The 24,590-nt window shown below is 44.0% G+C and overlaps 1 protein-coding gene across 8 annotated transcripts in view; it reads right to left on the bottom strand.

The window, feature by feature from the left end:
* The window catches only part of HTR1F (5-hydroxytryptamine receptor 1F), a 193,664-nt gene that overhangs the window by 25,406 nt on the left and 143,668 nt on the right, over positions 1-24,590 (bottom strand). For 5 of the 8 annotated variants that reach the window (XR_012154088.1, XR_012154060.1, XR_012154093.1 and 2 more), the window contains one exon: positions 522-684. The exons of the other annotated variants lie outside the window; for them this stretch is intronic. The gene's annotated coding sequence lies outside the window, so the exon portion shown is untranslated. The remainder of the gene's footprint in view (positions 1-521; positions 685-24,590) is intronic. 8 annotated transcript variants of the gene reach the window in all.

Raw genomic sequence — 24,590 nt, 5'->3', positions numbered from 1 at the left:
TTAACTGGAATTATTCATCCTTTCAGCTTGCAGAAATGGGTCTATGGTGGCCGCCTAGGCCCATACACCAAAAATAACTGTAAAACCACAAACGTATCAGCAGAACTAGTGTCAACTAAAGATAATAAAGAACTTCATCATCAAACCACCCTCTTGTGATAAGCCTGAGTAACAACAGCACATTGCATGGCCTCTGAAAGCCAGTGTACCAAGAGGTGAAGGTAAAGTCTAGAGTCCCCTGAGAATGCCTCCCATGCAAGATGTACAAATCCATGGGCTATTGACTTGAAGTCCGCCACACTCTGATGTCCGGGGTAATATACTAGATGTATAACAAACCTCCTTCAGGTATTTTTTGTATCTATATAGTAGGTCTGTAAATCTAGCTAACAAATTTCTCATCAATGTGTGTTGGGGCAGACACACTGTAAAAAGTGTTCCTTTTCAGACAGCTCTTTAAATGCTCACTTTCAGCCAACAGAAAAAGAACCGAGGCAGTCACAGATGGCTAGTGAACTCACCTCCATGTTTTACTGAAACTGTGGGCACTATGGAGTGATGTAACCCTGGCTGTCTTTTCATGACCGTCTTTTCTTAGTCTCCTCAGACATGTACCTCTCCGGAGTGGCGGAGTGCCTGCTGGGGTAATTTTCAGGGATTAGTGACTGCTCCTTGTTTCCCCATCTGTAACAAAAGAGCATCTTCAAGCAAGAATGTGATAACTGTGTACAATAAGCATTCTCAAACTGTTTGGTGTTTTAGCCTGGATGGGCTCTTATGAGAGCTAGTGCCTCAGGGACACTGCCCCTCACATTTGTGATAGTCTGACTCATCTCCCCTCCCACCGCGGTGGCAACGACAGCAATTGCTTACAGGGAATAATAATACTGGGAAAGTTATTTATGCATGCCTGACTGCTTCTTTTTTGGGGAAAAAAATTAGTCACGCTGTGTTTGCTCTTCGTTTCATCTCCCTGTGCCATCTGTTCTAAGCCGGCGGAGAAAAAACAAGGAGGAGAGCCAGGTCCTGTTAACCAACCAGCCCTCCATGGAAATTCAACAAGTATTCCATGGTCCACTGTTTGTGAAACTTGGATCTATGTAAACCACCTGATTTACTTTACCCTGTGTAGGAGGCTGCCCCTCACAATTCTCAACTGAACTGGAACAGGGATGGTTGAAGAGTGAACATACCATAAAACATCTTGATTTATGTTGTGAACCCTAGGGGGTCATGAAAGGCACTGAAAATTTACTATCAGCTAAAGCAAAGACACTTTTTCTTCCCACTCCCAACCTTATCCTTCATGTCCAAGTATCCTCTATCAACCTTTTGAACACACACACACAATTTCAATAGGTTTAGGATTAGTGCTACTGTACAAGAGTAAAAAAAATATGTAAGGGGGTTGGGAACACTTGACTTTGAATAAGGGGTCCCTAACCTGCAAAGGTGGTGGTAAGGAAAGATGGTCCTTTTCAGTTAAATATGTTGGTGGACCATCTACTTTGACTTTTATAAAACATGTGCACTCACTGCCTAAGCCTCTAGCAAACGTACATTAATACTTCACGGCAGCATGTCAAATGTGACCGGCTAACACTTAACTGAACACAGTGGAGTCTTGGCTCCTTAAAACATGTGTTTCTCGGTTTGATCTATAAAAACTTGGGCAGTTTAAATCATTCAAGTGGCAACAAATGAGCTCTATTAACACAACACATGGCACAGACAACCCCGTAACTGGCAAAGATCCATATATTTCAGTCTACAGAATTAGAAACCTGCACTTTCAGAATATTGACTGGCCCTCCAGAAAGATTCTATTTGCTCACCAAGATACCTTTGAGATAAAGCTGCTCTCATAAGTATTCCATTGGGGTCACAAGCAAAAACGAGCATGCCAGTATTCAACTGTTCTGTGCAAAACAGGAGAACATTAAGCAGTGTATGGTTAACCCTGGAAAACGCCAAAGTTAAAATTTGTATGTACAATCCCCACTTTGCTCCCTTTATAGACAATCATAATCCATAAGCATCAGTGATGAGCTGCCAAAATCTTAATGGGTTCCCTCCTCATCCCACGAGGGGGTCGTTGCCCACCCCCCCCCACCCGGAGCCCTGTCCCCTGAACCGGGCAGGAGGGTATTGTGGGCCACCGTAGTGAGTGCCCACCCCATCCCTAAGAGCCAGAGGCACCCGCCAGGGGGTGAGGTGGGGAGTCCCGGAGGTGCTTACCTGGGGCAGCTCCCAGGAAGCATCTGGCAGGTCCCTCTGGCTCCTGGGAGCAGTCGCTCCCACACTGATCACATCAAAAGTGGCACCTTAGGCGCTGACTCCCTGGGTGCTCCAAGACTGGAGCACCCACTGGCAGCTCCTCAGCCTGCGCCCAGGCCTATATCACCTCACCTCTGCTGAATGCGCTGCCCCACTCTGCTTCCCCCCCCAAACCACAGCTTCCCATGAATCAGCTGTTCCGGCGGGAAGCCTGGGAGGGCTGAGAAGCAGACGGCAGCTTCACACTTAGGCCGAGGGTGGAGGAGGTGAGCTGCGGCGGGGAGCGGTTCCCCTGCGCTTCCCGCCCCCACCCCAACGGGTTAACTGCTGCGGCACGGGTGGCCCTCCTCGCGCTCCCCTCCGCCTCCTGGGCCTGAGCAGGAAGCCGCAGCCTGCTTCTCAGCCTGCCCCAGCTGATTCATGGGAAGCCTGGTGGGGGCAGAGAAGCAGAGCGGGGCGGCGTGTTCAGGGGAGGAAGCAGAGGCGGAGCGGAAGTGAACTGGAGTCGGAGGTGGGGCGGGAAGCTGCCGGTGGGTGCTCTTCATCCACCAAATTTTCCCAGTGGGTGCTCCAGGGCTGGAGCACCCATGGAGTCGGCGCCTAAGGCGCCACTTTTGGCTGGTTAAATTTAGAAGCCCTTTTAGAACTGGTTGTCCCTCACGGACCAACCGGTTCTAAAAGGGCTTCCAAATTTAACAACTGGTTCTTGCGAACCAGATCCAGCTCACCACTGATAAGATTACATAACGCTTCTCAAATCGTATCATACAAGTGTGTCATCTCGTAGTTTTGTCCCTTTTTATTTACTCTAACTTCATCATTGTCTAATATCGCTAATATCATTGACTTGGACTTTTTATATGGTGGTAAGCTTTCCTCTCTCGCGATGGTGTCCATTTTACAGGTTCTGTAAACATTCATGTGAGACAGACAGGGATATGGTGATTTCAAAATGTGAACTTGCCCAAGGGCAGCTTGTTGTATTGCATTCTAGACAGTTGCTCTGCCTGGGAAAGCTGTTTGATGCCTCGCAGAAGTCCCATCAGTGAGAGCAATCTGGAGCTATAGCCTTTGAATGAGACTCACCGATAGCATTGGCTGTGAAAAACGTTGAGGTTTTGGAAAAGTCCCACCCTACCTGAGATGAAAAGCCAAAACATTCACCTTTTTGTGTGGAAGTCAAATTCCAAAATTTTGTTTCAGAAAGGATGGCATGTTCTGACACTGGGAATGTTTCCCAAATGAAATATGCTTCCCACACTCCCTGGGCTCCCGAAAGCCTGTGCTGCCAGGGAAGCAGCTGGGTGAGTTGGCCAAAAAACAGACAGGTTTCTGTCAAAAGTTTTGTCAAAAATCACCACAAACCTGTAGAGCATTTAGATTTCAGCAAATTGGCATTTTCTAACCAAGAGGGAGTGTCTGTTAAGAAATTCTTCTGCTACACCTGTGTTCCTTGTCTTTCTGCCACGTTACCCCGAAGGAGTTAAACTAGTAACCAGGGGGCCACAGCCTAGGTGCAACTTTGGAGAAGTTGTGCGTAAGCAACCAAGAGTGGGATTGGGGGAAAGCTCAGGAGGTCTTCCACTGACAGTCTAACCTACCTTTATAGTGCATCCCATGTCCCCAGGAAGGGAGTTAAACAAGTGATCTGAGCCTGGGAATGTGCCTTAGAGGGACAGTCCTAAAAACAGTGACTAGACTCTGTCTAGACCCCCATATTAGGGTTTTCTTCCTGGAAAGCAATTATTTGCTGCTCCCATGTGCTTTTTTGGTAGATTAAGGTCTAGCCTACGCTAGAAACTTGCAAGTATAATGGTGTCTGTTAGGGGTGTGATTGACTGAATTTACGACATTTCTATACTGGCAAAAGCCCGAGCGCAGAGACCGTTACACTGACATAAAGGTGCTTTTGCTGACATAGCTTATTTGTCTCTGGAAACAGGTGGGAAATGCCACAGTTAGAATGGGTAACACACTCTAATTCATGGAAATATATTTTGTACAAAAGTTTGCTTTTAAGAGGAGTAATACCAGCAGGAAATGGTATCTGAATGTAGACCAAAGAAACAGGTAAGAATTATTTTCTACAGGAACTTTTCTGTATTAATCTCACTTCTGGGTATGTCAGGCCTTCTGTTGGAGACACTTTGATTATTAAATCAGGCCTTTTAAGCTTCTAGTGCTTGGTGAACTCATTTTCATTTCTGATAGGAAAATAACAGACTGTCACACAAAGCCTTTTCCTTTGCATAATTTTCTAACATACTTGTGACACATGGCATAGATGACAGTGAAAGACTTAAAATTTAAGCTGATGATTCAGAATTAATAATGAGAAAACTTTATTATTGTCTCGGGGATTCAAAACAGGTTGCTGATTGTCTAACACCATTTGCACAACTTTAAATGGCATACACACAAACCAGGAAACCTGTGCTTCATTAGAACTGCTAAAATCTCAAATCATATTGTAGCCATAGGATAAAACTACCTCTAGAAGTGTATTGCAAGTTTTTATACTTTTTTCTTTTACTTCAGAAACCTTACTAGTGTGATCTTTTAGAAGATATTCAGAAGAGTGCCAATAATGCTGCAATAGCAAAGCCTTTAAATACCTCAAGACAAGAAAGCTTAAATTCTGCTTTACGTTCGGACTGCCAAGGATGCCTGTAGACTGCTTCCCCACACCCTTTTAAGCCGCTGAAGTAGAAAATTCTTGGGTAGTCTGATGCTGTTATCTTTAGATCTAATGAAGACTTTCAAAGCCTGTTGCATAAGAAAATTCTAATGTAAAGGAATGATCATTTCACAAGCTTTGTTTTTTCTGGACATTAGAAGCTAAAAAGAACGGACATTTTCTATACTGCACAATATTTCTTTGAAATGCTTCACTTTGGTGCAAGACAGCACACACAAATTTCACAGCTGGGTTTGTTGACAATGTTTAAGTGAATCAGAAAGCGAAGAAAAAAAAGAAATACCAGAGATAAAGTAGACCCCACTACAAAATGAGGGAGCCAAAAATCAGTAAGTCCAAGATGGCTAAACAACTGACCAGCTCTTTTATGATCAGCCTTTAAGAATATAAGGAAAAGAGGATTGAACATTTTGAAGTAACAAAGAGTTTGTCAACATGCAGAAGCTGCTGATTACAGAATAAAAAGATGAGGAGATGCTTGGGAAAACTGATGATTTGTAGTAAGACTTGTTTTGGGTCTTACAGTAGTACCCACTGGCCTCTGTAAGGATCAGGACCCCATTGTGCTTGGCACTGTAAGGTCATGTCTACACCACAGACTTTGGTTGCTGCAAGTTAAGTCCGCATAAAGTTGCTGCAGTCAGTATATTGCTTGTGCACACTCGACTCTTTGTGTTGGCAGTGTGTGTGCTCACTAGGACTGCTTGTGCCAGTGCACCATGGGTAGGTATCCCAGTGTGGAACCTGCCAGTGCAGTGTGGTTTGGGAAGTTTTGGCAATGCATGATGGGACAGAAGCAAGTCACGCAGGGGTGACTGGGAACAAGGGGTCAACTTCCCAGCATGCAATTGTCTCCATCCCATAATGTCCTGAATCAGTTTGGTGCCTTTGTTAAATATCTCATTAACCCGCATGGCCTTCCTTGCCGTCCACCATCTCTGACAGAAGCCTGGAGTCTGCACAGCTCCGCATGATTGTTTATAAGTGTTGCAAGCACAAGGTGTGTGATCCTCTGGAGTTTGCAGAGCCGTAAGAAGAACCTCATCAGTGTAGAGCATAACAGTTTCTTGGAGGACAGATTGCTCTGGGACACAGCAAGAATCAATTCAAAGTCACTGGTGGCATTCTCAGAGCTGCTGCAGATGGTGGAGTGCTGCTTCTAGGCCTCAGAAACTTGGAGTAACTGGTGGGGTTACATCATAACACAGGCCTGGAATGATGAGCAGTGGCTGCAGAACTTATGAATGCTCAGGGACAGGAGAATGAGAGCTGCACTGACAATGGAGATGCGACTGGAGATCGTACTGTGGAAACTTCCACTGTGGGAGCCGTTGTTAGGCAATAAATAGTTTCCTGCTATGCAAGACAGTGATTCTTGGCAATGTGCAGGACACAGGATGGTTTTGCAGCTATGGGGTTCCTGAACTGTGGTGGAGCAACAGAGAACCCATACATCCCTATTTTGGCACCAAACCACCTTGCCACAAGCGTACAATCAGAAGAAAGGGCTACTTTTGTATGCTTATTCAAGCACTGGTGGATTACCAGGGATGTTTCATTGCTGGCTGGTCAGGGAAGGGGCATGAAGCTTGCATCTCTAAAGAATACAGAAAGCTACAATCAGGGACTTCCTTTCCCCATGGGTGGATTATCATTAGCAATGTTGAAATGCCCAAAGTGATCCTGGGGACCCAGAATACCCCTTGCTCGTGAAGCCCTATATCAGCCACCTTGACAGCACCAAGGAAAGATTCAGCTATAGAAGAACCTCAGAGATACGAATACCAGAGTTATGGACTGACTGGTCAACCGGACACCATAGGGAACTGGAAGTAACCAATCAGGCAGCAGCAGAGATTTCCCCCCTGCCCCAAATACTATACTATGCCTGTATTCCATCTTAAAGGTAGGCACATCTGCGCTGCCTGTCCCCGTCCCCATCCCTTACTGCCCCTTGCACGGAGCAGCCACTTACAGGTAAGAGGTGGTGAACGCTGTTTTCCCCTCTCCCTGCATCCAATGCAATGTGGAAGAGTGGCAAGGGGTGTGAAGGGAGGCGCTGTAATGGAGTTCTCCATGGACTGCGAAAGGAGGTGAACCTGTGATTGTTGAACATGTAGGGCCACAAGAATCTGCAGCATCTGTGATTCCAAATTATGTCCTGGTGCATCTCCCTCTCCTTCTGCTGAGACTCTGGGACCTTTCTCCAGTCTACCTCTTCAAACTGTCTGCAGTATTCACCCTCCAAGCCCTTTGCGCACTGTCTTACAGGATCTCATTGAACAAGTCATCCCTCATCCTTTTCTTTCTCCTCTTTATCTGGCTCAGACATTCCATAGCTGTGGAGAGGGGAAATCCCTCAACGTTGCAATGGCAGCAGCTGCAGCTAAAACGCCTGCAGGTACCATTGTCAGTACTGTCACAACAGAAGTCAAAAGTTAAGATTCAGAACTTCCTTCCCTTGCTCCCCAGAAGTTTTACACGAGGCATGCTTATTGACACTTCTGCTTTGGAGTGCTTGTGCCCAGTGCCATGCAGAGCACCAGCCCCGCTGAGTATGGCCTGCCAGCAGTGAGGAAAATGAGGGAATTGCTCAATTGCATGAAACTATGAGTATAGGGTGCTGGCAATGAATACTGGCACCATCTCCCACAGCCCGGGATGATTCCAGCTGCTCGCTCACTCCAGAGGGTAACAAAAGCAAAGAAAGCATGATTGCTGCTAGTGCCCTGAAGCCACCCAGGCCCATATGGTGCATGCCTGTGTTCCTTCCCCTGCACTGGGACTAACTGCATTGGGGTGGAGTCTCAAACAGGTCAAGTGAGCTGTAGCTCACGAAAGCTCATGCTCAAATAAATTGGTTAGTCTCTAAGGTGCCACAAGTCCTCCTTTTCTTTTTCCGAATACAGACTAACATGGCTGCTGCTCTGAAACAGGTCCTGGTTTACCACACAGCTGCACCTCCCAATCTGCATGTCAACCATCCTCCACCTCCACACTGTTCATGCTACAGGCCCGTGACTCAGGCTCCACAGTGGTCTGTGGGATAGGAGTGGGGTCTCTGCCAAAAGGCTCAGCACTGGATTGAATGTTGGCCTCTGTAGCCTTCTGTTATATGCCTGCCGCAGTTCCTTTGTTTTCATGCAGCACTGCTGCTCATCCTTGCCGCATCCCTTACCCTGTCTCCCCCGTGCAATCTGCTTGTAGATGTCCATTCTTACAGTGGATCCATAGTGGTGCTTGCACTGTCTCTTCTCGCCACAGGCCCAATGTCTCTTGTCTAGTCCAAACGGGAGTGTGCTTGGAGTGTGTAGCCAGCATGGGCAGCTGCACACCAGAATGGAGAGCTGCTACGTGTGCTCACCAAGCTGGGCAATCAGGAAAAGGCATTTCAAAAATTCATGGGGCTCTAAAGGAGAGGTGGCCCTTCCGGTCTCCGTGACCCTGGGGCAGTGGAGGTCACAATTGTGAGCAGAGCAGTCAGCATCGGGTATTGTGGTACAGCTGCTGGAGGACTATGAGGATTAACATCGTAATGTAGCGTCTACTCTTGCACTGTGTTGACCTCGGTACACATAGACTACGGCTCAATGCCACTTGGGGAGGTGGTGGTGCTGTGTTGCTGTAATGGGGCATATACGTTGGCAGGAGACGCATTTAAGTGTAGACACGTGCCCCAACTAGGTTGACACTAAGTGGCTTAGTCAACCTACCTTTGTAGTGTAGACCAGGCCTAAGAAACACCTAGTCCCTGCTCCTAAGATCTAACAATCTAATTTGCATGTCAGTTCCTAGGGGAGTTAGCAACTGCAGTCACTCAACCATGGCTGCTTTTTAAGAAAACAAAACAACCGAACAAGCAAAAAAAAGCCCCCAAGGCATTGGAAAAGAACAAATGTGACTCCACGTTTGTTTTTTTATCTTGTAACTTCAGTCCTTGGTAAAATAATTGATTAAATGAGAGAGAGAGCTTGAACTTCAGTATACGGGAACCATGTATAATAGACAATATGGATGTGTCAACAAATGCTGCAAGGCAAAGTTGAACGCTCTTTCATTATGGAACAGCAAAATTAGTGCACAAACAATTTAATAGGCATAGCTGCAGAAAGGAGGGTGAAGTGTTGCAGGGGGAAGACCCTGCCTATAAGCTGTGGTATGAGCCAATGCGCTGGAGAGGGAGCCAGGCCAGAAGCTGCTGCGGGGTGAGCTTCCACTCCAACATCACCCGGGACCTCTTGCCCCTGGGGACAGGGCCCAACACCTCTGCAGGCCTCCTGCCACACTTTAAATGGTGCTACCCAGCCGCTGATAGGTCTAGTACGCCTACTAAAAGAAATTATGGTTGAAAGTGCTTCAAAGGTATTAGTCTAACAGTACCACAAAATTAAACTTCACATACATTCTGCAGCTTCAAAGAATATACAATGTTAGCAAGTCTGGAAATGAGCAATTAAGGGATCCCGCCAGTTCTATGCTGCCATATCATCCTTCTTTACTCCACCTAATTTAAGCATTGCCAACCCTAAGCATTCAGTCATGAGATTTTAAAACAAAATGTTGGGGTTCTTTTAATTTGTCCTCTGGATTCTGAGCCTTTAGTATGCACTTGGGTTGCATTTTCAAGCTTTTACCCACAACTCAACTCTCCCTGCCGCCTTCCCAGAGATTCTCCTGTGATCACCTGGCTACAGGAGTTGGGGCTTTAAGAAAATTTTTTGTAAAACTTGCAATAAAATTGTTAGTTGGTAACATTGCAATTACACCACCCACCCAGCCTTAACTTCGCCCCCTTGTTTTGTTCTGTAATGGATATACCTTGTTGGATGCATTCTCCTGATTTTATATAATTATTACTGAATGTGTAGCAAAGATTTAACGGAATATATTCCCTGGGTACACCTGGATATGCCAGAGTTCTAGATGTTCTTATAGTGTGCTGTGTTGGTGGAGTGGAAAACTTGTATCAGTATAACTAACCATTTTGGTGTTTATGTACTATGCTGATTACATACATAAATCTAAAATATGTAATGTTATTCTTGAACGTTCATATTTTTAACTATACAAGCATAATTAAGTTTTATTGCAGACTCACTTAGAATTTATAAATGTTACTGTACCATATTGAAAATGGATCTCCTGCATAGAAAACAAGATCCAGGAGCTATTGGAGAGACAAGGTGAGATGCAGGACTGGATGGAAATAAGTCAGGAGTGGAGAGGAAACCCTGTATGTCACCAGCACAGAGCTGGCAGTTAAAGCCTTATGAATGGATACTGCCCTTTAGAGAGTGTATGTAGAGGAAGAAAAGGAGTGAGCAAAGGACATAGCTTTGTGGGAGGACCTACTGGAATGACTAGCGTTATAGAAGAGAACCTGGAATGAAAGAGTCCAGGTCTTCACTACCAAATTTTGCCAGCAGAGCTGTGTCACTGGGGGAGGTGGTTTAACTATAACGGCAAAAGAACTGCTTTTGCCAGTGTGCACTGCAATTCTGCTACACCAGCAAAGTTATATAGTGTAGCTAGCCCTGAGTCATGCAAAGCAAAGGAGGACAAGATTTCAAGAAGATGGGTATGAAACACAGTATCAAAGCAGATGGAAAAGGTGTGAGGTTTATGCAGACCACTTGAACACTGGGCAGGCACTGCCTGTCATAGATTGGCCACCTCTAAGTTAATGCACAAAGGACAGTTAGGCTTAACATTGCAACACCTAGCTGTAGGCACCGTGCCACCTAACAGAATCCACAGTCCCAAGTTAGATGTCCAGGCTCCCTGTACAATGAATGAGGCCACTTAGGGAACATCTACACCACAAAAACAAAAAAACACCTCACCTGCGGCAGCAAGTCTGAGCCGAGGTCGATTGACAGGAGCTAAAGATAGCAATGTAGACATGGTGGGCTTGGACTGGTGGAGGGGTGGGCAAATGTTTTGGCCTGAGGGCCACATCGGGGTTCTGAAACTGTATGGAGGGCCAGGTAGGGAAGGCTGTGCCTCCCTGAACAGCCTGGCCCCTGACTCTCCCCCTCAGAACCCCAACCCACCCTGTCCCCTGACGGCCCTGACCCCTACCCATACCCCCCAACTCCTGACAGGCCCCCCGGGACTCCCAAGCCTATCCAACCGCCCCCTGCTCCCTGTCCCCTGGAACCTTCTGCCCCTTATCCAACCCCCCTTATCATGCAGCTCAGAGCAGCATGAGCTCACAGCCCTGCCGGAGCCAGCCCTCCCGGAGCCAGCCACGCCACCCGGGAGGAGCGGCGGGCCAGAGCGCGGGCAGCGCAGCAAGGTGGGGCTGTGGAGGAGGGGGGACAGCAGGGGAGGGGCTGGGGGTTCAGGGGCTCGGGCAGGATGATCCCATGGGCTGGATGTGGCCCACGACCGTAGTTTGCCCACCTCTGGGCTGGAGCCTGGGCTCTGAAGCCTGCCTCCCCCACTGGATTAGGGCTTTTCTTGAGAAAAACAACATGAGGTGGTGATGGCACCCCTCTTACACTCAGTGGTTAGAGCATTTGCTCAGGATATGGGAGACCTGGTTGAAATTCTTCTTCTCCCTAGTTCAGAGCAGGGACTTGAAGCCACATCTCTTCCCACCCAAGTAAGCACCCTGACCATTGGGTTATGGAGTATTCTACGGTGAGTCTTTCAATCTCTCCTGTGGAAGTTGTTCTATTTTGTACAAAATACACAATGAGCCAGAGATAGTGAGAATGACTCAATAGGTCAATGGTTAGGGCATTCACCTAGGAAAGCTGAGTTCAAGTTCCTGATCTGAATGGGGCCAACTGGGGATCTGAACACAGGTCTCTTTTGCCATGGAAGAGTGCTCTAACCAATGAGCTGTGAGACATAAGGGATTTGGGCTGCCACCACCAAAACCTCCTCTGTTTTGTGCAGGGCCCAAGCTAGTCGGCCATCTTTAAGGCAGCTTCTGAATAAGTCTAGCAGATCAGGCACCGCAGGTGAGACAGGTGGAGAAAGCCTAGTTTGTGAATTAGTCTGGGGCTTAGGCATGAGCTCAGTGTTGGGTGTGTCAGGACTTTGGGCATGCCTATCAGCAGAAATTTAGGTGTCATGGGGACTTTACCACTGGAAACGTAGGCACCTGCAGAATTTAGGTACCTACAGGGTTAGGTGGCAGCTGAGCAGGGGTTTGAAGGATATAAATTTGGGACTTGGGTACATAAAGTGGCAGTCAAGAACCTAAATGGCTACGTGGAGCTTGCCCTGAGTAATTCATCCTACTGCTTTGGCTGGGTCAGACATGATTGAGACCTAGTAAGTAACACTCAGGTCTACAAGGGCTTGGTAAAGTGAAATTTCATAGGATGGGGGAACAGAGAGAAAAAAATCCTCTGGAAGAACATCTGCACAGTTGCCGTGAGGTTGCACTCATCCCTACTGTGTGGCCCTGATCTGGCGAGGGTAATGGTCAGCAAATTCACAACAAGCAGCCTAAACTCCTATCCTGCTCTCCAAATTAAATCCTGCTATGCAGAAATGTGACCGGAATCCCTATGTAACCATGCTACCTGATCTACATGGGTGTGCCCTCCCCTTCCCCATGCAAGCTCAAGAAATCTTTCACTTCTCTGTGGTCAAGTGGTTCCATTGGTGGTCAGAATATGCAGGATTTTACCTGATTTGCACATTGGCAGTCAATTTAACTGAATGTTCATAAGGAATATAAAACCACTAAACTAAGGAATCTCATAAGAATATTCTGTGTGAACCACAGGGAAGCAGCACACATGATCACAAAAAAAAATTCTCACTAGGAGAAGACATTTACTCAAAATCATCAAACTTGCATATTAAAACACAAATACTGAACAATTAAAATACATATACTTTACCAGAAAGTTTATGTAACTCTAAGAAGAACAAAAAACAAGTCTGTGATAAATACAAAGTGATATTTTCTTGAACTACAATGATCTTATCAAAATCCCAGTATGGCTCACTTAGAGTTTTCCCTTTTGGCTCCGCAAGTGACAAGCAAATAATTCAGCGACTGATCGCACCTCTTTCCCTTTCCAGTAAATGTATGCGACTATCATTTGATGCTTTAAGTACAAGGGTAACCTACTTAAATAAATGAACAGGAGAAAACACGTTGTATGGGTGTTACACACAGTCCTATTTTGCCTCAAGTCTATCGCATATACAGATTCTTAAATGACCATTTAATATAGGACCCCTCAACATCCCAACCAGCTAAAATGTGACAACCATGATTCATTGCACATAAAATGGCACCTTATATCACAAGCTACATTAATTAACCTGTATAATTAATTACAAAATTTTATAAATATATTTTACACAGACACACCTGCAAATTTAAAATTGTAGGAATGACTCCTCTGATTCGCTACACTACCTTTCATCCTTGTTGTCTCTGTTTTTTCCCTTAAAAGTCTAACACTTGGTTTATCTAATTCCAAGCTTATTTTTTAAAATTTATAGATGATATTTTCCTATGAATGTTTTCTCTTGTTTATTTTATCTGCATTGTTGTTCTCCAGTAGTTTTACCTTAGCACTTAGAGGGGAAGGGTGGTCGAGTGGTTAGGGCACTAGGCTGGGATATGGGGTTCAATTCACTAAGCCATAGGTAAATCTTTTTGTGCTTCAATTTCTCACCTGACTGGGGGGTTGAGACTAAAAACATTAGACAATTGTGAGGTACTCAGGAGAAAGTCTTAAAAATCTCACATGATTCCTTCTTTTAACAATCTCTCCAGCTATTTGCATCAAGGCACTTCTCAGGACTAGCAATGCGCGGGCAAGAGATGAGCCTTGCAGCATGCCCTGAAGGCCACTGAATCCGGGCTTTTGTCTGAAGGGAGATCCCTCACTGAGAATGCCCTTCCAGTAGCCCTACCTTATTAAAACCATGGGACAACTAGCTTGGATGATCACAAAAGCCATGGAATCGCACAAGGAAAGAGAGGGTCTCTAAACAAGCCAAGCCTGTCTTTTGGGCTCGGTAGGGCAAAATCAACATCTAGGACTTCATTTGGAAATCAACTGGCAGCAACAAAAGATCACAGGCAGGGCGTGCTCTTTGCATAAAACACTACTTATTATAGACCGTAGTTGTACATTTAGTATCTTTAATTTCCAAAATGGACTTATGGGGTAAGGGTACTTGCAGCCTTGTCCAAATATTCTAAGCTGCTCGGTGAGCTATTTGCTTTGTTGTTGAGTTTAGTCAAAGAATTTCTTGTTCTGGACAGAGGCAAACTGGAATGACACTGCCGTACAATTATACTGCTGCTCATCCATTTATAGTTTGAATACATCTGACATTGTTTAATTCTGCCAACATCTATAGCAACTTTGTTTTCTTTCAACTACTACTTTGTAGAATGAAGAATGAAGACAGCATAAAAGTCTAGTGTTAGACTGTGCAACTTAAGAGAATGTACTTGTGCAAGATGCAGCTATAGTTTGGCTGTCACCATTAAGCAGCACCGGGGGTAAAATTGGCACAGCCTGCAGGGGTAGAATCATAGAATATCAGGGTTGGAAGGGACCTCAGGAGGTCATCTAGTCCAACCCCCTGCTCAAAGCAGGACAATCCCCAACTAAATCATCCCAGCCAGGGCTTTGTCAAGCCTGACCTTAAAAACTTCAAAGGAAGGAGATTCCACCACCTCCCTAGGTAACCCATTCCAGTGCTTCACCACCCTCCTAGTGAAAACGTTTTTCCTGATATCCAACCTAGACCTCCCCAACTGCAACTTGAGACCATTACTTCTTGTTCTGTCATCTGCTACCATTGAGAACAGTCTAGATCCATCCTCTTTGGAACCCCCTTTCAGATAGTTGAAAGCAGCTATCAAATCCCCCCCCATTCTTCTCTTCTGTAGACTAAACAATCCCAGTTCCCTCAGCCTCTCCTCATAAGTCATGTGCTCCAGCCCCCTAATCTTTCCAGTTTTTCCACATCCTTCTTGTAGTGTGGGGCCCAAAACTGGTATTAGTCATAGAAGTTTATGGATGGGTAGGTGGCACCATAGACCCATCATATCCATTACACCATCAAATTTGTGAAGGGGGCAATCTGGCTCCACCTGTAATACAAGTATAGCAAGCCTCATTGCCCAGCATGATCCATTCTGGGAGCTATTGGAAAGCTTAATGCTCCAGGCATTGTCACATGCGTGGTGCATCTCCTCCCCAGGCCTAGCACTACTTTTCCTCATAAGGAGGATAATTGAGTCCTGAAGGTCCAGTTAATGACTCTCTTCATTAGAAGAAGCTGTTGGAACAGATAAAATTAATGCAGCAGCCAGCATCCGAAGAGATAAAATGTATTGCACAAAAGCTCTCTCCTTTCTACAAACATTTACTTCCCCATATTTTTAGGTCAAAATTTTTCTACAACAATTAGCTGCAGTTCAGAAGCTTGTCACTGCCTGACCTCTACTGCAATATTTATTATCCTTAAAGACAGTTCAAATGGATTGCATTAGGCAGAAGGAGAATATTGCTATTATTGAGATCATTTATTCCAGTGACTTTTTCCTGTTATATCTGATGGTAATGAAAAAACTTCATCACCAAGCAGATTAGCACAGCTAAATTGTATTCTCAAACCCTTTGAATTTGCTGAGTCAGAAATACAATTTTAATGAGAACACATGCTTATAATTTTTTCTCTGATCACTTTAATTTAGCTGGGGATGGCCACGGTGCTGACCTTCACTGCGCTTAATCCAGGTCAGGCGTGTACCCAGTGCTGTCCAGAAGAAAACCTCTTAAGGGAGCCATCTGCACAGCAACTAGTTGCAATTCAATTCAAATCATACAGGATGTTATGAGAGTACAGCATTATTAGCAATGTGCAAAATTTTTAATTGACAGCCAAAGAAGGGGGAAGGAGGAAAACCCCCACTGTACTTGCAGTCTTAAAAGTATTGAAAAGACTTAAGCTATGTCTACACTACTGCCAGATCAACACTCCAGCGATCGATGCACCAGGGGTCAATTTAGTGGGTCTAATGAAGACCTGCCAAATTGATCGCAGATTGCTCTCCAGTTGACCCCGGTACACCACCCCGAACAAGAAGAGTAAGGTAAAGTGACGGCAGACACTCTCCCGTCGACCCAGTGTGGTGCAGACACTGTTATTCACGTAGCTGGAGTTACGTAACTTAGGTTGACTTAGCCTAGTTGTGTAGACATAGCCTTATTCTCAATCCTGATCCTATACATTTTTCAGATAGCAATGGAGGGAGCACAGCAAATCTGGTCCACAGATTTCAAGCATTCTGAGCCCTACAACCATAGTACACATCAAACTGGATTTGAGTGCATAATCTAAAGATCATCAGTATTTGAGGGAAGCTCGTGACATTAGAAGCAAGGAATAAGCAGCTTTTTATTATGCCATTGCTATATGATTGGGTTTTAATGAAGGCAGTCTGTTTTGTCTTTTAAGAATTGCACACTGCATACACATTTGTTCCCTTTAGAACCAGTGTGTCCTTTCTATACATTTGTTTCCTATCTCTATACTGGGAAATTCTTCAAGAAATGGTAACCGCTTTCAGAATGGTAGGAATTAAAGGGGCCCACTGTATACAGATAAATATGCAGATCACAAATATTTAAACCACTAAGAGGTGGTATCACGTAGATCAATCAGAAGTTCTGTATAGTATAGGGAATAAATGTAAGCAAACACTTAAGTCAAATACAATCGGAGTTTTATTCCAACAAATCGTAAAAATAATGTGGGATATACAATTATGACACAGTAACTTCAGTTTATGATACACGTGGTTATGTATGTATAAGATGAATACTCCAGTTGCATTTAATAGGGTCACTAAACTACTACATACCAATCTTATGATATGTACTCATGTAGGGACTGCATGTCAACCTCATTTTAAATAAATGGGTACCAGACAAGACTATCTGTTCTTATTTCTGCTGTTTATGCTGGCTTTTCAATTTTTTGCTGTGCTCATGGGGGTGGGGGAGGGGGAATGCAAGGAAGACGTATCAACCAGTGAGGAGTATAAAAGTTGGGATGATTTAAAAAAATATGTTTATATGCAAATGATGCTTTGCTTCTCTCAACAGATTCAGAGAATGCTGATAGAGACAGTGATAATTTTCTATGCTGTAAATTGAGAACGAAGTCAGAAAAAGTGAGATACTGCAGTTGTCAGACTACTGTGCCCTTGTATAATACCTTTTCAGTGGCAGTTTAGGGATTCTCCTCAGTAGAGCCTTAAAAAACATTATGAAAAATATTTATCCACTGTGCAATGACATGCAGTAATAAATTCAAAAGAGATTCAGTTCACTCGGAGGGGCAGAATGCAAATCTTCCCAATGATAACTGATCCCACATTTAATTAGGTTTTCAGTTTGGTATGGCACCCTGACAGAGGAAGGCTTTCATGATGGGTCTGGTCTTGTTTACACCACAATATATTTTCACATACATAAAGGCCACAATAAGAATATACATATTAAAATAAAACCATGAAAATTGCCACTGTCTGATGATATGAATCAACCATGCTGCTGATCTTTTCCCAGACTGGCTGCTTGCAATTCTAGGAAGGCTCCGCAGCATATAGAGGAAGGGACTTTGGGTGTAAACTAAAAAGGTACGCATCTTACTCAAAGTAAAATGATGATTTCCACAAAAACTCTGCTGCCCTTCTATACAAAGTGTGCCATATATATAAAACACATAATGAAGAGAACTGTCTTTATGGTCCAGTCTCGAATCATAGTAGCATTTCTGTCCTATATTCCCACAAGCAGCGCTATAAAGCTACCAGGGTGCACTACATTTCCCGGGCTCCTGGAAGAGACCAGATAGGAAATATCATGGGACATCTTCCCTCTTCCTTCAAGAGTTCCACCCGACTCCTCCAGAAAGTCCAGCATTGGGCCTGAAACTGGTGACTGCAGAATGGGCTTTTTACAGTAGCCCCATATTGCCTCCCTGAGGCCATTTCCTCCCCACAGTGACAATGACTCACCCTCCTCATCCTCTGGACCCCAGGAGAAAGGATGGGCTCTAGCCCAGGCCATGACACCGGAGTTCAATTCCTCCTCTTCCATAAATGGCCTTGGGCAAGTGACTTAGTCTTTTTGTGACTCAATTCCTTATCTGTAAAATGGGGATACCTGTGCTTTCCTACATCACAGGGGCGTTGTGAGGGTAAATACATTAAAGACCATGCTGCGCTCAAATACTACAGTGACTGGGGTCACATAAAGAAGATAGAATTCCTGAAAAGCACAGAAGCCAGGATCTGGTTCAAGTGGTCTGTCACTTTATATACAATCCATCACTCTCTCAGACCTGATCATGGTCAAGTTTTAATTTAATCAGCAGATCAATTTAATTTCAACAGACAGTACTCAGATACTTTGGTGCAAAGTGTCATAAAAATCTAGATAGTCCAACCACAGACTAGCTCTAAAATAACAAAATTTAATACTTACAGATATTGCCAAAGTAAAACGCTCACATGGTGCATGAGAATCCCTTATGGAGCTGAGTAATTATTGAAAGCCTGGTTCACGTCTAAATCTGAAACAAACCTGAGGTCCCACAGCCAGAGCCATTTAAGAACCATGGGAAACCATTCCATTAGCACCATTTTCTCCAGTAAAGCAGCAAATACACCTCATCCCTCTCTCTCCTCCACCATCCTGGGAGCATAGATAGGTCACATGACTAAACAATAAGATGGGTTTTTCCCAAAAGAGCTGTCAGGCATTGGAAACACAAGCTGATTATTTCACAGCTCGTTCCCCGAGATAGCTCTCTTCCCAGCTAGTGAGACTGTGTCTGTTCCCTTCAGCGTTCCACGTCTATCCCATGCCCATAATAGTGTTAGTTAATCCCTTACTAACTTGCCGAATGGCTGCCAAGTCAGAGAGAGAATAGCAGAATTGTTTTTAAAGACACAAATAGTCTCTCTCATACTACTGTTACTAACCAGTCCCTTGGACCACAAAGCATGCTGCAAAATCTCCTCAAGATGGAATACCTACAAATGGTAGCATATGAGGTTTGATTGTTTCTAAGTCTTGTGCTCTGGCTAACATACAAAAATCAGAAAAATGGTACCTGAGATTCAGTCCTTACTCAAAAGAAAGCATTAGCAGAGCTGCTGAATGTTTTAGTGGGAAAAAATAGTAATAAACCTAGAATGCGGCTCAGATGCATGATGAAAAAGGAGTCATGACAAATGAATGTTTAAAGTATAATTGCTGAGATAGTGGGATGCAGACTATCAAACCAATAGTACCCTGGGCACTTGTACTATTTGCTTGATTATGTAGCAAGATGAAACTAAAGGATTTTTTCAGTCTAAGACTAAGAAGTTGTAGTTAGTAGACTAATGGACTTCTGTATGCCTTTTTCTTTAATATCAGAAACAAGAGATTATTTTGCAGGCTGCTTCAGCTGGTTTTGTTGGCTGTGCTGGAGGCTCATGATAAATAATACCTATTGAGTTGCAGATGGATATTTTCATATGGGAATATTTATTCATTTTAGTGCTCTCAATTTGTCATAGTTGATGTTTATGCACTTGTGACTTAAGATCAGTCATGAACAGCTAGCAAAAGGTACATCATGAGAAATACAACTGCCTTTGAAAAGTTTTGTAAGCAATGCTATTAAGTATTTATATGGGTTACTTTTTATCTATTATCTTCCTAAAGAATCTCACACATGTTGCTTGTGTCCCCCAGAAGTGATATTTGGAGTTTATGTAGCCAAAAAAGGGACTGTCAGCTTTCTTCTGGGTATAGTAAAAATGTCAGTCTAGGAAATTCACACAGTATGTTCATTTTTCAGCTTTTCACTTGGTGGTCCAACTGCCCTTTAAAAACATTTGATCAAAACACAAAAGACACATCTTCAGTCAGTATCCAGGGCACTATTTAACTCCTGTATTTATCATTAATTCTTCGGCATCTGTAGGTTCAATGAAAAAAAAACAAACAAACCCCAAACCAAAACTAAAACCAGACTATTTCTTCCTCCTCCTGGGCTTAGTCTTATATGGCATAAATCAATGCTCTGCTGTATTTAAAGAGCCCTATAAACACTGTAATTATGGTAATCCAGGGGAATGTGAGAGAACCATATTTTCTAAAAAAATGACAGCCAACATTTTTCACACTTGTATTTGTTAACCTTAGCCAAAGGGAACTAGGTGAACCACTTGTTTTTGCTTGAACCTCGGTTTACAGATTCATAGATTTTAAGGTCAGAAGGAACCATTATGTCTGACTTCCTGCACAGCATAGGCCAAAGAACCTCACCCAATAATTTCTGCATGAAGCCCATAACTTCTGCTTTGAGCTAGAGCATCTCTTTGGAAAGACATTCAGTCTTGATTTAAAGATTTTAAGTCATGATAATTCGGTAACAAATTATCCCCAAACTTCAATTCTATTAATTTAATAGAATTAATAGTAATTTAATAGTGCCTTTGTCATCTGCTTATTATATACATCTGTTGACCCTCCTGTTACACTTAGAGCTTATCCACACAGATATTTAGTGTGTGGCTAACTGGGGTGTAAGGGCTAGTGTCACAAAGAAAGCTAGACGTGGTGATGCTGAGTGGCACCATGCCTAACTTTTAGGCACCTCGAAAATCACCGGGATTCACAAAGACTGAGTTTGGTGCCAAGACTCCCGATACAGTGAACGGAGGGAGACAAGTGCCTCAGAGGAGGATTCACAAAAGCCAACGTGCTGCACAGCTCTCTGCTTACGCTAGCCAATAGAAGATGCCAAGGCAAGAGGTGTGTCCTAATCCTGCTCCTCTCAGGGGTTTGATGTCTATATTAGGGATGTAAAAGGTTAGCATTAGGCTTACCAGTTAACCAACCTTAACCGTTAACCCCAGCTGGGCCAGCGGCCAGAGCAACCCAAGCCCCAGCCCACGCCATGCCAGGCCTGCCGGAGCTACCTGTGTAACTGTTAACCGGTTAAAAGATATAATTTTAATTGTTTAATGGGTTAACTTTAACCGATATTTACATCCCTAGACTAAATCAGGGCTGCAGGGAGGCACCTTCACTTGTTTGGGATTCTCAGCTATAAACACTCTCCTGGGGTTAGCAGCCTCTGACATTTTTACAAGAGGCCAGGCAGAGGAGGGGAGAGGAGGAGGACCTCCCTCATAACTTTTAAACCAATAGTTAGGGTACTCAGCTGTGATGTCGGAGACCCCCAGTTCAAGCCTCCCCTCCCCCCCCACAACTGAAGGGGAGAAGAGATTTGCATCTCTCAGGTGACTACTCTAATCACTGGGCTTTGGGATACTCTGATGTTGGGCTCCCTTAACTACAAATTGACAGAACACTCCCTTCTTCCCCCCCCCCCCTTCCTAGCCCTCACTAATGAGGAGATGAAAATCCAGGCTGTGGCATGATCATATATAGATCCTGAATTTAGTTAGAACAATGCACAGGTTAATTCACTGACTGTGTAGCAGATAATTCAGCATTAAATCATCTGTAAGTGTTCCCCAGTTTGGGAAACTTTAAGTACAACTCCTTCTGAACCTCAAATTAAAAGCGTAGCCTGCTTCCCTGCCTCAACAGGAGCTCAGAAAGGTTGAGGCTCCTTTTGTCAACTATTACAGTACTATCCTCTGAACTCTTTCAGGCTGTTTGATGTGGAGTCAGTGTACAGCAAAACACGCTGGCTTGGGTTACAGAGGGGATGAAAGTACAGTGGTGGGCTTCTAGAATTAGTAAGGAACACTGAGAACATAGGGACCATTTACGGAACCTGGAGAACTGAACACATAGGAACTTCAATAAGTTTCAAGGCTGCCCAACAAACCCACTGTGACAAGGAAATTCACAGTTATGGATGACTATTAATGGTTCTCTGTATTTATGTATTTCATCTCAAAGCATCTTCTAAGCCCTACAATATCTTGTGAAGTAGATAAACTGAGGCACATATAAGTGAGTTTCCCAAGGCTGCAAGTTAAGTTAGTGGCCAGCTGGGACTATAACCTAAGAATTCTGCTTACTAGCCTTCTGCTCAAACCATGAGGAAACACTTGCTAAAAGAGCACCATCAGCTGTGCCATAATACTGAGTGGGATATAGTCATTAACTGTGAATTTGGTTTTCTGGATGTGTCTCACTATAGAGCTAACATTATTTACTTTCTGAATTTTAGATTTCCAGGCTTATAGATCCAGCCACCGGAAGGGGACAAAAATTACCATGCTCTAGGTAAGGCTGCAGTTAGTGACTTTGCCCCCTAAGCCAGGAGAGGGCAGGGAATGAATTGCAACTCCAGATAGGGTCTCGGTTAGACTAAAGTGGTGCATAGCTTTGTACTAGCTCTGTACACAGGTGTGAATTTCACCTTGTGGGTAGATGCTTATCGTGCAAGTACTCTCAATGATGTCAAAGGGACCACTCTGATGAGTAAATATTACTCCTGGTGAGGAAAGATGGTAGAAAGGGACTCTAGGGAAAATGGTTGTATTTTTTTTTTCTTTCTTCTTGTTATAGCTGAGGCAAAGCATACACCAGGGCTCCAACCATTCACGGCAAAGCCTGGGATAATTTCCAGCCAATAAAGTTTGAAAAACTTTTACTTAAAATCAAACTTCAACAGATTTTCCCATGAATGACTTTTTTGGTACTAAATTTGTATCAGTACCCCTTATATTGGCAACCTATGGCTGAAAAATGACAATTCACAGGGCCAGATTCTGGCACCCTTTCTTCAGTCACATCCAGCTCGGGTAAACAGGATCGAGTGAGAGCACTAAAAATAGAAGCATAGCTGTGGAGGCGTGAGTGGCAGGAGGGGCAAGCCAACCTAAGTACGATCCCATCTGAAACCCCAGGCATGGATTTGGTCTGGCTCCCCTCTGGGTGCTTGCATTGCTGCAGATGTGCTTCTGTTTTTGAGTTAATGTGAGCGATGTTTACCCGAGAAGGAAATTACACATCCAGATCCAATGTAGATGTGCCCAATGAGCTCATTCCTGCTCCCATTCAAATCAGTGGCGAAACTCCTATGGACTTCAATGGCCTCTGGCAGACAGCACCCCTGAAATCAATGGGGTTACTGGTGAAGGAAGGACTAGCCAATTGAAGTAACGATGGTGGAACCTGGCCCCAGATTAGGCAGCTTCCTTGTCATCCTCTTAGCAGTTATTCATCCCACACATTGTGTTACAGACAGTTACGACTCCTCTGTGGCCCATCTGCACACTTTTCTTGGCTTTAGCAAACAAATCATACACACTGAATTTAGAAAGGAGAAGCAGCCTTAAAAGCTGCACAGATTACTCTGACTTTTAAGTCACATTTAAAATTGGCAGACTCTCTCTCAAGTAGTGCTTTATCTCAGTGTTTCAGATGGAGTAGGCCTCAGTCTATCTCATCAAGAGCCTGGGGAAGGATTAAAGCAATAGCAAGCATAATTGATACTGTTTATATGTTTTGCCATTTCAGTCCCTGACATCTGTTTGCATCAGTGACTGAATACATAACTCAAACCCCATTTGATAAGTCAGCGAATACCTCATATATAGGAATACATACAAAATCTAGAAACAGACCCCCTCAAAAAGTGTTTTTGCCAGGGTAAGTGCAAAATGGGTCTTTAGGCATAAATTCCATGCAGTGGGGAAATGGATTCCTAATGCCACAAATTAATATTTAATACTAACAGTATCATAGCGCAGATTCCTACAGATCCAATAAAAATAGCCAGGTTTGTCTTTATCAATTGCTTATCACGCAAGGTATAGTCTTTTTGAAGCTCAGCTAGTTCCCAAGATGATGCCCTGTTGGAACTGGCTAATTTTCAGATGTTGTAAAACAATCAGATTAGGGGGTCAATGCTGTGGAGGAGATAGGTCTCTGGACACAGCATGTCAGAATCCTTGTTAAAGCCAATCTCAACTCAACTTGCATCCTCTTTCCTGGGAATGTCCTATTCAAGGACCTGATCCAAAGCCCACTGAAGTCCAATGGAGAGACTCTGGATCTGGATTCCGCCTGCTGGTGCCTCCTGCCATAACCCCAAGACTTGCATCTGTTAAGTCTAGGAGCAGGACTGAATCGGATCATGGCCCTGCCTCCTCTTTTGCACTGATCAGTGGGGCTGAACTAGTACAGTGGAGCAATCTATATTGTTCTTTATTAAAAAGTGTAGGAGTGGCTGCTGCGTTGTTCACTGTCCTATCACTCCTTGCATTCACTCCTCATCGCCTCCCCTACTGTAAGCTGTGGCTTGCAAGCCACCCTAACCCCCCTAGTGTCTAGTACTTGAAAGGCTTCTATCATAGCAAATTAAGTCTGACATTCAGAATTTATAAAAATAGAACAGTAGATAGCAAACTGAAAGTGAATTAAAATCTAAGATGAGCTACTAATGCACATTACTCGAACTGATCCATATTAAAATAAAATACCAAAGAGCATGAAGAAAGTTGGGCATATTATTAAAAAGAAGGCTAGAAAATGCAGAAAGACTAAAAGGCCACATCAGTCTGCAAATCCAGCCACTGTAGGCCTGCTTCATCAACAAGAGCAAATTAATGTTCTCATTG

This window comes from Lepidochelys kempii, chromosome 1 (genome assembly GCF_965140285.1).
Source record: "Lepidochelys kempii isolate rLepKem1 chromosome 1, rLepKem1.hap1, whole genome shotgun sequence".
Taxonomy (NCBI): domain Eukaryota; kingdom Metazoa; phylum Chordata; order Testudines; family Cheloniidae; genus Lepidochelys; species Lepidochelys kempii.
The sequence above is the reverse complement of the archived record's forward strand: the minus strand, read 5'-3'. Positions and strand labels throughout refer to the sequence as shown.